The sequence below is a fragment of the Harpia harpyja genome, chromosome 10 (genome assembly GCF_026419915.1).
Source record: "Harpia harpyja isolate bHarHar1 chromosome 10, bHarHar1 primary haplotype, whole genome shotgun sequence".
Lineage (NCBI taxonomy): Eukaryota > Metazoa > Chordata > Aves > Accipitriformes > Accipitridae > Harpia > Harpia harpyja.
Window position 1 is genome coordinate 45,836,980 of NC_068949.1, and position 12,925 is coordinate 45,849,904.

Consider the following 12,925-nt stretch of genomic DNA (forward strand, 5'->3'; position numbering starts at 1 on the left):
CAACAATGATTTTGCACTAGTTATGGTTACAAGTGCATATTTTTAATGTATTAATACAATTAGACAGGATATTTGACTGTTTAATCTTTCATAAGATCATCTACACGTTTTTCCCATTTGATAAACCTGATCAGAGTTCTTAAAAAGAAACAAACAAAAACAAACAAAACAAAAACAGGCTTTGTTGTAACATCCTTTCTCCTTCCCTTGGAGCACTTTTTTTTTTCTTAAGTCTTGGTAGTGATACCACAGAAGTCTATTATTTTGCTTCCAAAAACTTACTTCAGCTGTGCCAGATATACTTTGTAAATTATAAATATGCATCCAGCTTACCTAAAAAAAAAATAAAATGTATTGTCCCAAAGTATTTCTAGCTAATCATTATCATTAAACTAATAATTGCTGCATTCAAATCACTTTTCATTCAAGTAATAAAGTTCTTTGTTATATCACCCATCCATAATGACACTTCCCTAACTTTATTTTTATGAAATTAGTTCTTAGAAAATATTCAAATACATTTTAAAGAAATACATACTAAAAAGTCCTTGTGACAGAATCCCAAATTATTACTTTCTCCTATAGAAAAAGGAATGGTTATTTTTAATGTACAAATGGATATGATCTTAAATTTTCATAAGAAGATGGGAAGTTGGAAAGAGAGACAGGGACAGAGAGGAGAATTTCTAAGCAGCTTAAAAAAGAATCAGCTAACACAAGTTTTTGGAAGGAATACACATCTAGCCATCTTGGTATTGCTCATTAAAAAAAGTCACTATTACTGCTCAGTAAAGACTTGCGATCAACCTTGCAAAGCAGTTTAATTCTCCAGACACCTTGAGGATTGTAAATTTAAGACAAAAGTAAAAAGTCTTACCAAACCAAAAAAAGCACACCGTGCCTGGCACAATGGCAGACTTGTTGTGCCTTTCTTCTCCAAAAAGACAGCTAGAGGTGGGGAAAACTGTCAGCTTCAGGCGAGACTAATAATGACTGAAATCCTCTCTTCTTATTAGAAAAATCCTCTGCTCATTGTAATTTAAAAGTAGCCTAAGCAACTGCTGGTAAGGCTGTTCTACTAAAGAGGTAAAAAAAAAAAACCCTAAGTTTCTTTTTAGGGTGGTTTTGAGCAGACAAAAATGGAAAGAAAAAGAAGTACTTTAATGAAAGCAAAGCTCAACTGACAAGCAAGGTCCTAAAGGGAAAAAGTAATCAATTCCAGAGGATCCTGCTGGTAGGTGGCAATTACATCTTCCACAGCGTTTCTTCTTGGTAATCGAGTTGTGTGTGTCACTTGTTCTGACCCCTCATGAAAGTGGGGGGGAAGGTCCCTGAGCTCATTACAGTCTTTTATGTGTTTGTTCAGGATTTGGTTGTTTGGGTTTGGGTTTTTTGGTTGTGGTTTGTTTTTTGTTGTTTTTTTTGTTTGTTTTTTGGGGGGGGTGTTGTTTGGGGTTTTTTTTGTTTTTTGTTTTTGTTTTTTTTAAGTCCTTCCCAAGTTCTTCATGGGGTCTTTCAGAGAAAACTCAGTGTACTAATGGCCTGTTTGAGCATGCTGGGGTAGGGGTGGACGTGGTGGAAGGAGCTGAAATAGATTCCCCAGTAACTTTCTAAAGAAGAAAAAGCCCAAATAGCCCAAATACAAATATTTCTAAGCAGCACAGCCAACCTTTTAAATAATACAATTAGCAGACCATGAGAGTTTAATGCCATTCCTGAAGAGTTATTTATCCACTTAGATAATGACATGATTAACTTTGTGGCCTGCCCTCTCCTAAGCTCTCCCTTAAAAGTCCTTCCATATTTATGGTAGCGAGCCAGCGGAACTCAAAAAGTTTCTCATCAGGTGGGGAAAGTGTAACATTTCCAGTAAAAGCTGCCCTTGGCCAGAGGTGAAGGTTTTCTCCGGGCTAAACAAAGCAGCTCTTTCACTAACAAATTAAAAATAAATAAAAGCAGCACCACCACCCTGCCCAATCTGTAATGCAGCCACTGTTAGATGAGCACCATCCCTCATCCGTGCCCAGCGTGAGCCAGGACCGTCTGCGAGCCGAGTCCTCCCTGCCAAGAGCTTGGCCAGAGATTTACCACTGAGGGCTGGTCCCCGCTGCCCAGGTCGACATGCACAACCTCGGCTTTTGGAAGCCTCGCTGAGGTCTGTCAATTATTTTTGCTTTGATACAACAGGAAAGATGTCCCTATCTGTGATCCCAGGAGCAATACCACTTTCAAACTTTCCTCTTACCTTGAATTTCAGCAGCCCAGTCCAGACCACTGCCCAGCTCAAACCACACTTCTCAGGTCTTATTTTATTTTCACCTCCCCTTACTCCACATTATACACTTGAGAAAAGAAAGTCTTGTTTTTATCATTTTGGAGAAAGAAATGATCAAAGTCGTTTAAGTGGCTCTTTTCCATTCTCTAGGAGTTTTACAGACACCCAGACATTTAACCGCAACTGAGTTTGCTTCCTCAAATCTCTAAGGTTTTACCAGCAAGGGACAGTTTCTTTTAACTCCCCAGTCTATAAGTAAAGCTCAAACTCCCCCTGAGCGGGACCAGGAGACCAGTCGCTGCACTGCTAGGAGAGTGCAGGATTTTATGTATGAGCTGAGCATGATTGTGAAGAGGTGGGAGAGAAAACCCCCAACACACCAAGCAACAAGAAAAAAATCCCCCAATCCTGTGGCAGGGAAATGTAGCATTTCACGCAAGCTGCACTTAAAACCAGTAACATTAATGCATTATCAAACTCTTCGGTTTGTTCAGTTTCTGTAGCAAAAACTGCCAGAAGCACAAAACATTTCATGCTTTCATCTTCCAGAAATAATTTGACAGTACTTGAAGATTTTATCGCTCTGATTACATTATTATTGTTTGTTGAATACCAATAAAAGCAGGCTTTAAAAATATATATGTATATATTTTCTCTTTTCACTGCTTGCTTTGTAGCAGCAAGATGTGCTATGATGGGCCATTGTGGGGCAGACATGGCATTTCTCATGGCTTCCCAAAGCAGGTGTTAGTGAGTGAGTCCACGGGATGGAGGCGAGCAGAATTTCCCACGAGTTCCCCTGAGCCCCCAGTCCTCCGCTGCCGACCCTGGTGGGCACCAACAAGGGGCCAGAGTCCATCCGTGGAGCAAGGTCTGATGGCTCCTGCGATGGAGCATCCTGCAGCATCAGCGTTGTGCTTTACACTAGTTGACTCTGCTCCTCCAAACTTGCCTCCGCACACTTCACACACCAAGCAAATCTGCCAAGGTTTGTTGGTTTTTTTGTTTTGTTGGGTTTTTTTTGTTGTATGGGGTTTTTTTTTAATCTACTAGAAAGTCTTCCAAGCCATTAATTTTAAAGAAATTGCCTGTTTCCTACAGAAAAAGTGATGTGCTTGATTAATCTCTAGATCCCTCATATCAGGGCTTTGTCATTAGGCAGCTTTCTTTTGTATGCACCACTTACTCCAGTAATCAGATAAAATTGCCAAGCCGTGGTGTTAAGGTAGAGCGCTGATCTCTGGCTGTGGAGCTAATGTCCAAATGAAAGGTGCTGATGAGTGTAATAGTGCTTGGAGTATTAGCAGCAATATTTATGTAGCCCCATGAATGCACTATTCCTTCTGGAGGCCCTGTGTACAGCAGGATGGTTGGGAAATTGTCTTGGTCTTCTCTCTTTTTTAGTAGTGAGGCTGTTATCTACATTTCTCAAATGACAAACTAGGCTGCTACCAAGCCCAGACCTCAAGACACATTAGAGACAGTTCAAAGGGAAGGAAGGAGTTTGTGACTTGATCTAGCGTGAGAACAAGGAAAGAAGAGATCACATGTGTTGCTCCTGTGAGAACATGCAAACTGCCAGGAGCTTGATGTTCCTCCTAATTAGAAGTGAACTACTGCCTTTGAATAAATACACATCCTCCATCTCTTCCCAAACTCTCTACCCATCACCTGTGTTCTACCTTCATTAGTAGTAATGTCTGTATTACCCTGCCAGCTATGGGTGAGGACTTCAGCTCTCAACTCACAGATGTAACCCAAAATAAAGTAGATCTTCTGATGCAGTTTGAGATCCAGTTTTCAGTTTATCCTTACAAATGCTGCAGCCCTACAGACTGACCCAGCATGCCTGAGCCCCGTTTGAAGCTCCTCTGCAAGCACTGAGGGGCAATTCACTGAGACCAGGTACTTGCCCCTCTGGCCAGGGCTGCACGACGAGACAACCCACAGCTAACAACCCGAGAGCACCCAACACAACCTAAACGCAGACCAGCATCACCCGCTCATCCCTGGTGTGCCAGAGCCCTGGCATTTATTCTCCCCTTGCTTCTGCAGCTGCAGACCCCCACAAGTCCCCAGAGCCAACCAGCCCCTGAGGGGGCACTCCTTTTCCTACAAATGTCCTAGTCCCTATGGCAAACCTTCACACTTACTTAAAGTACTCTATTTTCTTTTATGTTGAGGGGCAGGACATGCTAACCGGTTTGTATAACTGTGACCCAACTGTCTGTCTTCAGACAGGGCTTATGAGTGGTGTTTTCTGTTGGGTCTCTAGAAAAACAGTTCTGTATATGAATGGCACTGTAGTACACAAGTAAAAACTAGTGCATTAATTTTTTTGCAACCAAATGAGTACTAAGAAAACCATCTACTCTTTAATTTGGGTATGAGCCTACATAAGTTAGAGCACAACCATGAGATAAGTGAATGCTTCTTAGGGACTGGAACTCATTATTTTGCTCCCTGCCAAACAGTTCTGGGGCTGCTCTGTCTCCTTTTCTTGGTCAAGTACATGCAACTTTGTGCTTGCCCCAGCTTCTGTACCAGGCACAGCAGGTCTCAGGTTTGCCTCTGGTGTCACGGGTACAGTCACACACGCACAGAAACTGTCCTTGGAGGATTTTCTGCCTGGTTACTGGTGCACATCTGGATGCCTCAGCTGGATGACCAGAAGAGCTCGCCGCCAGCAGACCACCCTCCTGGTCCAAGCCTGTATCCCTGCCCGCGGAGGTCAGACACGAGCAGGGTATTTGCCAGACTGACCCGGGCTGCAGACGAGAAGGGGGAGCTGCCCCCCCAATCCCCCCTGCACCCCCAAGTAGCCCTGGGGAGGAGCAGGGTGCACCCACACCCCACCGCCTGCAACGCCGGGAGGGTTTAGGAACAATAGAAAGGAAAAGGGTACCTTTTAAAATAGGCAAGTTTTAAGTCCTCATAGTCACACAATTCACCAGCTCAATGAGGTCAGCAATTAATCTCTGGAAAACAAACCCCTGACTTCAGAGACTACCCTGCTCCAGAAGACAGCTTTCCAAACACGGATGACTACGTTCTCACAGGTCTGTAACAGGTCTTTTCAGGCTGACAAATTTAGTTTTGAAGTGAAGAAGTTATTAGCAATGGGTTATTATAGACAGTTTCACTTTTAGAGCCTGTGTCACTGCTGTAAGCAGGAAAAATTATTACACTAGACCAGAATGATAATGACAATCAAAAAAAAAGTTGCTCTCATTTCTAAGTAGTCGCCCTAAACAGTATAGACTTGTGTTGGGATCTTCCCACAAAGAATTGCCAAATCATCAGATCCCATCAAACTGTTAGTCATAACAGATGACAACAAGCCCGCGTTGGAAGCTGCTGCCGGGGCTGAGCTGGAGCTGGCTCTTCATCCCGGGGAAGCGGCACAAGCCGGCAGCGCAAGCCCGGCTCTGCCGCAGGCAGCAAGCCTTGGGTGCACAGTGCACACGGGTGGGAGCACCCCTCCACAGGGAAGTGTTCTAAATTAATATGACAATTTAATGTTATGGCTCCATTGTTGAAGCATCTTATATTATTAGAAAAAGCATTGGCTCTCCACATTATACCAGTTCTAATGATAATAAAACAACTCTGTTTCATATTGAAGTGAATTCTCCGTAAGAGAGGCGAGTTTTCTATTAGCCTCAAGAAACACATACACTTGGGACTGCTACATTGAAGCACTGTGAAAAATTTAATATTATGTAGTTTGCGGCTAAAAATTATCCAGTATCCAATGTAAATCCTCACTTATCTTAGAAATGCACATCTGGTGGTGGAACACAAAAAATTGTTTGAATTGGATAACTTCTGAAGCAACCTCTGGAAGCGGAAGCCATCCCTCCCCTGAGCCTTCCTCACCACGCAGGAGGACCCTCCGCCACGTCTGCTCAGCTCCCCTATTTTCACACCGCGGTTGGGATTCCCCACGGCACTAACACGCAGCGACACGGGGCGGGAGCCGCAGCCTGCGCGGGAAAGGCTGCTCCGCTCCCCGACGAGAGGCACTGTCGTGTTTCCTGACCTGCGCTGTAATTGCAAATGACAAACTTCTGCAAAGGTTAGGAACAGTTTAGTAGACATTTCCTTTCCCCTACTGGTACGTGATATTCAAGAGAAGCCAGAAATGCCCTTTTTAGCCAGCCCCCCCCACGGACAAACAGATTTTGCTCGTGTGATGAGTCTGGAGTCAGATGAGCAAGGCGTAGGATCAGTCTCATTATTTCCTTCCTCGTAGCATTAATTTTCCTGCTTAATCCAAACACAGCTTTCTGCAGTTATTAAAGTAGTTTTAATCCAATAAAACATAAACAGCATGGATCAAAGAATATCCCAGAGGCACAATAGGCAGAAAACCACTCATGTAAAGTTCAGCAACATAAAATGCAAAGCCTATTTACTGCATACATAGACAACCCAAAGGTAGGAGAGATCTGTAAGACCTGTCTGCCGCTTTATTCCCTGTGCCGTAATGCCATCTATCCAATTAAAGTGCATTTCACTAATCACTGGTTAACATATTTCAATTAATTTAATTAACATGTAATAACATTACATCATGCAAAGATAATACTGTAACTTGTTTTCAGATTAAGTTCTAAACTACTGTAGAACATGTCCACTCCTAAATGCAATAAAAATGCAAACTACTTTTCTCCTTAACACCTTTTAAGGACAGGCACAGACATAAGTTCTGGAAAACTGAATTCATTAAGTGAATGTATGGGTTTCATGAAATCCATAGGTGTCAATCCAAGACTATTTGTGTGCTTCCTGAATTATAAAAGGCACATGCCAGCGCTCAGAATTTGACCATGCCCAGTTAGGGTGCTGGTCAGCTTGTCCCTCTGTGGCTCATACCCCTTGGGTGATCAGACTCGATTCGAGTCTGGTAGTTCACCAGCTCTCATAAAGGGCAACCGAATCAACAGCAGTTGGCTAGCATTTCTGACACCACTCCTGGTATTTCGTCTCTTGTTCGGATCCAAAGGGAGTTTATCTGGAGCCCATGACCAGGCCCCAGGCCCCCAGTTCTCAAAGGAAACTGGGAACCGCTTCCCAGGTCTCAGTGAGACGCCTCCAGCAGCAAGGCAGCATAGCCCAGGGGACTTTCCACTGCCAAACCTTTGCTTGCATTTCACACCAGCCTCTTTGAAATTCTGCTTTGGTCTACCAGAAAGCATAAAAAAAGAGAAATAAAGATCACTTTCAAAACAGCAATCTTGATAAAAGGGTAAGTAATAGCCCATAGTGCTTTGAAAGATGTTTGCTTGTCAACATTGTTTTCTGTGTGAACACGATGATAAGAAATTGGCTATGGGACAAGTCAGGGCCAGTGGAAAGGATAGGGGAAAATCAAGTCAAAATGCAGGGATGGGAGGGGAGAGAAAAGCAATGGAGGGCAGCAGCAGGAAGAGGTTGGGATAATGTTGTTTTCTGTCATTCCACTGGAGCTTGCCCAGTTTTCTTTATTCTTTACTCTGGGTGTCTCTGCCCAGGTTGTGGCAAGGCTACTTCTGACCTGGACCACCTTCAAGGTAGCCGGCAGAGACGAGCTCTTTGCTCCCCCCAAACTGCCATCTGACTGCGACTCTTTGTACACTGCTACGCAGACACCAACACCTGTGTTTTCTGTTGGGAGAGTTTTAACCAGTCAAACCACCTCCAGGTATCTGCTGAGCTTCCCTACCCAAAAACTGCTCCCCATCATTCATCGGTCACATGCAAGGCTTTGCACTCCCTGTACCAAAAGCAAACGTTACACTTAAAGCCTTTCCTAACTCATTAGCAGTTCATTTGGTCCACTGACGAGACTCTCCGGAGCAAACACAGAGTTTGGTAGGTCATCAACACAGCAGAGATGGTCACCTGCAACAGCACCAGTCAGCTCCTAAGAATTGTGCCCCTGTGCAGAGGTTCTCACCTATCTCATCAGAAATCTTGATCACCACCAAATACCCCACATAAGCAACTCCTGCAGAGGACTGGAGACCCTGCTTTTCCTTCATTGTCATGCAGTTGTGTTGTTGAAGGATGAAACTGGTAGAAGTGTCGGTGTGATATATCTCATTGAAAATAGTGAAATATGATTTAATACTATCTTTATGAATAAAAAGGAAAGTATACATTATCTATCCTGAATAGATCCCATGCTTTCTAAATTTAAAAAGTTAATTTTAAAGAGAAATTCCAACTCAGTCAAATGAAATCTACTTCCCTTTGAATTTCCCTTCTGATCTATGTATGGTAACATTTCTGCTAAAGGTGGCCTACTCAGAGGTTACACTGCACCAACTGGAAAGTAATCCCCATAAAAATCGTGTCAGAATTTTTCTTAGGATTCCAGTTAATGAAAGGACAAATAAAATACCAGCATTATTTCCAACCTTTGAAAGTTTCCTTTCTGAAGAGTTCTTTTAAGTGCTAATTAATCAAATCAGTGATATTTTTCTAGGGTCAGTGATTCATTACTGCTGTACTAGTTGAAACTGAAGAAGTTTGAAATATGAAACTAAATAGATCATATTTCTTCCATAGATGGTCAGGCTGCATTTGCAGGCAGGATAGACATTATCTTGAGTCAAATACATTCTGAATCACCTTTTTTTTTTTTCCCCTCCCCTCTCTCCTTTTGATAGCAGTACAGAATTATTGAGATGAGATTACCAGAAAACTTTCCATCGACATCCAACCAGCACTTGACCGGTGCAGATGAGCACCATCAGGTTCACCCTTCCCTCTTGTAACTAACCCAACAAGAGCCTGAACGAGCTGAAGGTCATCACATTCCCAGCAAGGTTAATATAGGAATTTAGCCATTTTCTTCATGCAGGGCCAAAATCTGGATTTGACAGCAAGGATGGGAAAGACATTTCTGAATTCAAGGCTAGCAACTGAAGTCAGCTTTCTGCACACATAGAATACAGGGAGTGGATGTAGCCTCACACCAGCTACCTCCCTCCACCTTGGCACCCCTCCCATCAGGGCTTTTTAAAATGTGTGTCTAGAAAGTAATGCGAAGAACAAATTGTCAAAAGGAAATGCAAAGAAGAAAGCAGAGAGAGCAGACTGATGAAAGATCATCAAGAAGAAGGGTAAGAAATAAAAAGAAGGGTGAGTAAAACCAAGGGGAGAGAAATATGGGTACTTAAAAATAAGTGAGAACAGTAAGACGAAGGAAATAAAATAATTAAAAGAAAGAGAACAAAGCAGTGCAGTTAAAAGAAAAACAAGTTTTAAACCATCTTGCAAATGAATGTTTCTTACATGATGAAACCCAGGTTAGGCAGAATGGGATTTTTACCAAATGCTTCAGCTGAACATTTGAAGTCAGCTAAATTTCTGCACAGAAGAGGTGAAAGCAAAGGTAGCTCTGAAAAAGCTCAGAATCCCACAGCTGAACTTAGAGTGGGAGAAAAACCAGCAGACATGATGGCAGCAACACATGTGATGTGAAACTGTTACATATAGGATACCTTTATAGGTAGGTAACTTCTGCATATTATCCTGAAACCTTGTACTGATCAGCTGCCAAACACCAACCAATTTAATTTATCATCATATTCCTAAGGAAACACACTCAGACATTAACCTAACGCAACTGAACATTTGAAGAATTTGTCTTCATCAACAAAATAAAATATGCAGGTCTTTCAGATCCTAGGTTGGAAGAAAGCATTTATGTAATCCCAGTGCCAATCTCAATGCCACAGAAACACAATTTAGGAATTGACATTATGAGTTATTACAGGCTATTAGGGTTTTTTTGTTTGTTTCTTTTGTTAACTAATGCCTGTCCTCAGAATAAAAATTATATGCAGAAATTTCTATCTGCAATTGCACAAACAATATAAAGATCGTCATGAAAGAAAAAAGTTGGCTGCTTTTTTTGGGCAGCAAATGCTGCTCAAAATCTCCAATTTTAGCAACCTTTGTGACATTTAAGGTTTGTCAGAGACTACACATCACAGGTAACACTATAGGTAATAAACACTGTTCTAACCAGTAATCTGCCGTAGATTATAGGGAAGGACTATTATTACTTGATGCTGCTTTCAGTGTATTTGTTCAAAGCTACAGAAAAAATATTCATAATGCTTTGGATATTTCTCCACTTCAGGGCAGAATTCAGTGCTGGATTTTTCTTCTGATACTGACAGGTCCAAAATCCCAAATCAATGCATTTATTGGTACTACCCCTCCTGTTAGCCCCTTTTTCCTACTAAAGTGGTTGAATACCTTTCGCTAACTGTGCCCAATTCCCATCTCATTCACGTGCTGCTTTGCACAATCAGCTTTTGAAAAGTGTCAGCCTAAAATAATAACACGGCCACCGGAGCACAGAGCTTGTGGGTAGAAGAAACATTTAAATTGTTCAGGTTTTTGAGATAGCAAATAGAAAGAAAGTGTTTACATGCCATTTTTTGAGGAAATATGGTGTCCCAAAGTGTAGGAGATGATTTATTTGCCAACCAAATGGAGCAGGAGCTGTGCATCAAGTGTGGGATAAAGACTGAGGTTCCTCTGACAAGTCGAACAAATCCAGATTAAGAGAGATGTTTCTAGAGCTCTGCGTCTGGCTCAAGCCTAGTGCTTCTAGGCTTCATGTTTCTACCTTCCCATTTCAGCTAAGCCTGCAGAAATACCGCGGTGGATGCTGACAGGGTGCTGTTCCCTCTGCTGAAGCCAGACGATGCCCTGCCGCCGGCGTCCGCCGTGGGACAGGACACAGGTACCCGCTCCGGGCACAGGTCGCGCACCTCGCGGGGACCAGCCCCAGAGCCCACCTGGCTGTAGGTACCGCCTGGGCAACCGCACCTGGAAGTTTGGTTGGGTTTTTTTTTCATTTTATATAAAAATATAAAACTAAGGATTACGCACCAGACCCTGCATTTCTCACTCAGAAAAACCCCCAACAGAACAAGCTATTGAAGAGTATGGCCGTCTGTCCTGGGGGATGCTATACAGGCAGCTTCCAACGGAGATATTAAGGGGGGACATTCAGTGACAGCTGAGGAATGCAACACAGCTTGTGTAAGGATTGGGCATTTTCTGTTCTTCAGCAATAAACCTTTAAAATCTGTATAAGAAACCAAATTAGCCAAGCGAAAACAAGATCTTTTTTCAGAAGGGAACACATGAAAGGACGCTTTTAGTGGAACAAAAAATATTGGCAATGCTAAAGGCCCTCTGAAACCCCCTCTGTGGTAGCCAGATTTGATAAGATTGTTAAAATTAAAAATGTAATGTATATATCCCCACTGCTGTTGTAATGTTGATTCAAACCCATGGAATTGTTCCTTCTGGTTTTATTTCTCCCAGAGACTGTTTCAAGCAAGTTTGCCTCCATGTACCTAGCTGGAAACATTCCCCACAGCCTCCCATCCAGATAGTATTAATATTTTCCTCCAAAGGCATATATCTCCACAAAGCTTTGCTACACTCATGACTAGCAATTAAAAGATTCAGAAAACCTTCAGGACTACACCCACACACATGAGAACCACATGGCAACCTGCTGCTGCTGAGCCCCTGATAATAGCCTAATTAATTTTCTATAAAAGAACAAAGTTGAATAATCACCTCTACAAACCAGCTCCAGTTTTGCTCCTTCCCAACCTTCCCAGCCACATGCACATGGCTGCGCTCGGGAAGGAGGGATGCACACCCCAGTACTGGAAAAATGGCCAGAGCTTTGCTGGAAGAGTTTGTTTCGTACAGATCTTATTGGAGTTGCAACTTTTTATTAAATACCTCTCCCAAACACAGGACTTCTCCAGTAAAATGTGGCCAGTTTACCCACAGGTACAGACTGGTGTGGGTCTTCCCCTTGTAGGTCCTCGTGCAAATTAAATGAGCACCTGAAGCTAAAGAGGCAGCATGAAGGAAATGAGCTGCCACCTCCTGCAGAGAACAGAGCTGTTAATCACCAAATTGAAAATGGGGAAGGCAACACTTTTGGGCTGCAATTGCCCAAATTCCCACCTGCTGGGGAAGCAGAGAACAGCCATCCAGCACATCACTCACCACATGGCCAGAGCGGTCTGTCCTCAGCACCGTCACCCCTCAAGACAAAGGACCACAAGTCCTTAAAACAGGATGATGCCAGAGGGGTGGCAAGGTCCTGCATTACTTTACAGCAAATTGACTTGGAGAGTAACTTTCATCCGAATTAAGATGGGAACAGGACTATTGGATACAGTCAGATGTGCAACACGAGGATGGGAACAGGACTATTGGATACGGTCGGATGTGCGACACGAGGACACATCCCAAAGCACACGAACACGCAATTACGGCCAAAACAACCCTCTCCCAGCCATTGCAGCAGCAGATGCACAGCACCCAGGGGCTCCTGCACAGCAGGCGGGAGCCAGGGAGAAACGAGCCCTGCACCGAGAAATGGGCTACTAAAAGTGAAGGAAAAAGGTCAGGTCCAAATTAGCCCAAAGTGGAAAAAGAGAAACAAATTGAAATGTTAGAATAATATATAAAAACCATTTTGTTTAATTTACCAATGGCTCTATTATCTACTTTGCAATCTTTGTAGCAATGGCAGAGAAAGGATTAGAGCGTCAGATGAGAATTATAGGGTAATGTTATTCATAAGCAAGCCTTATCTGTCTCTGTACA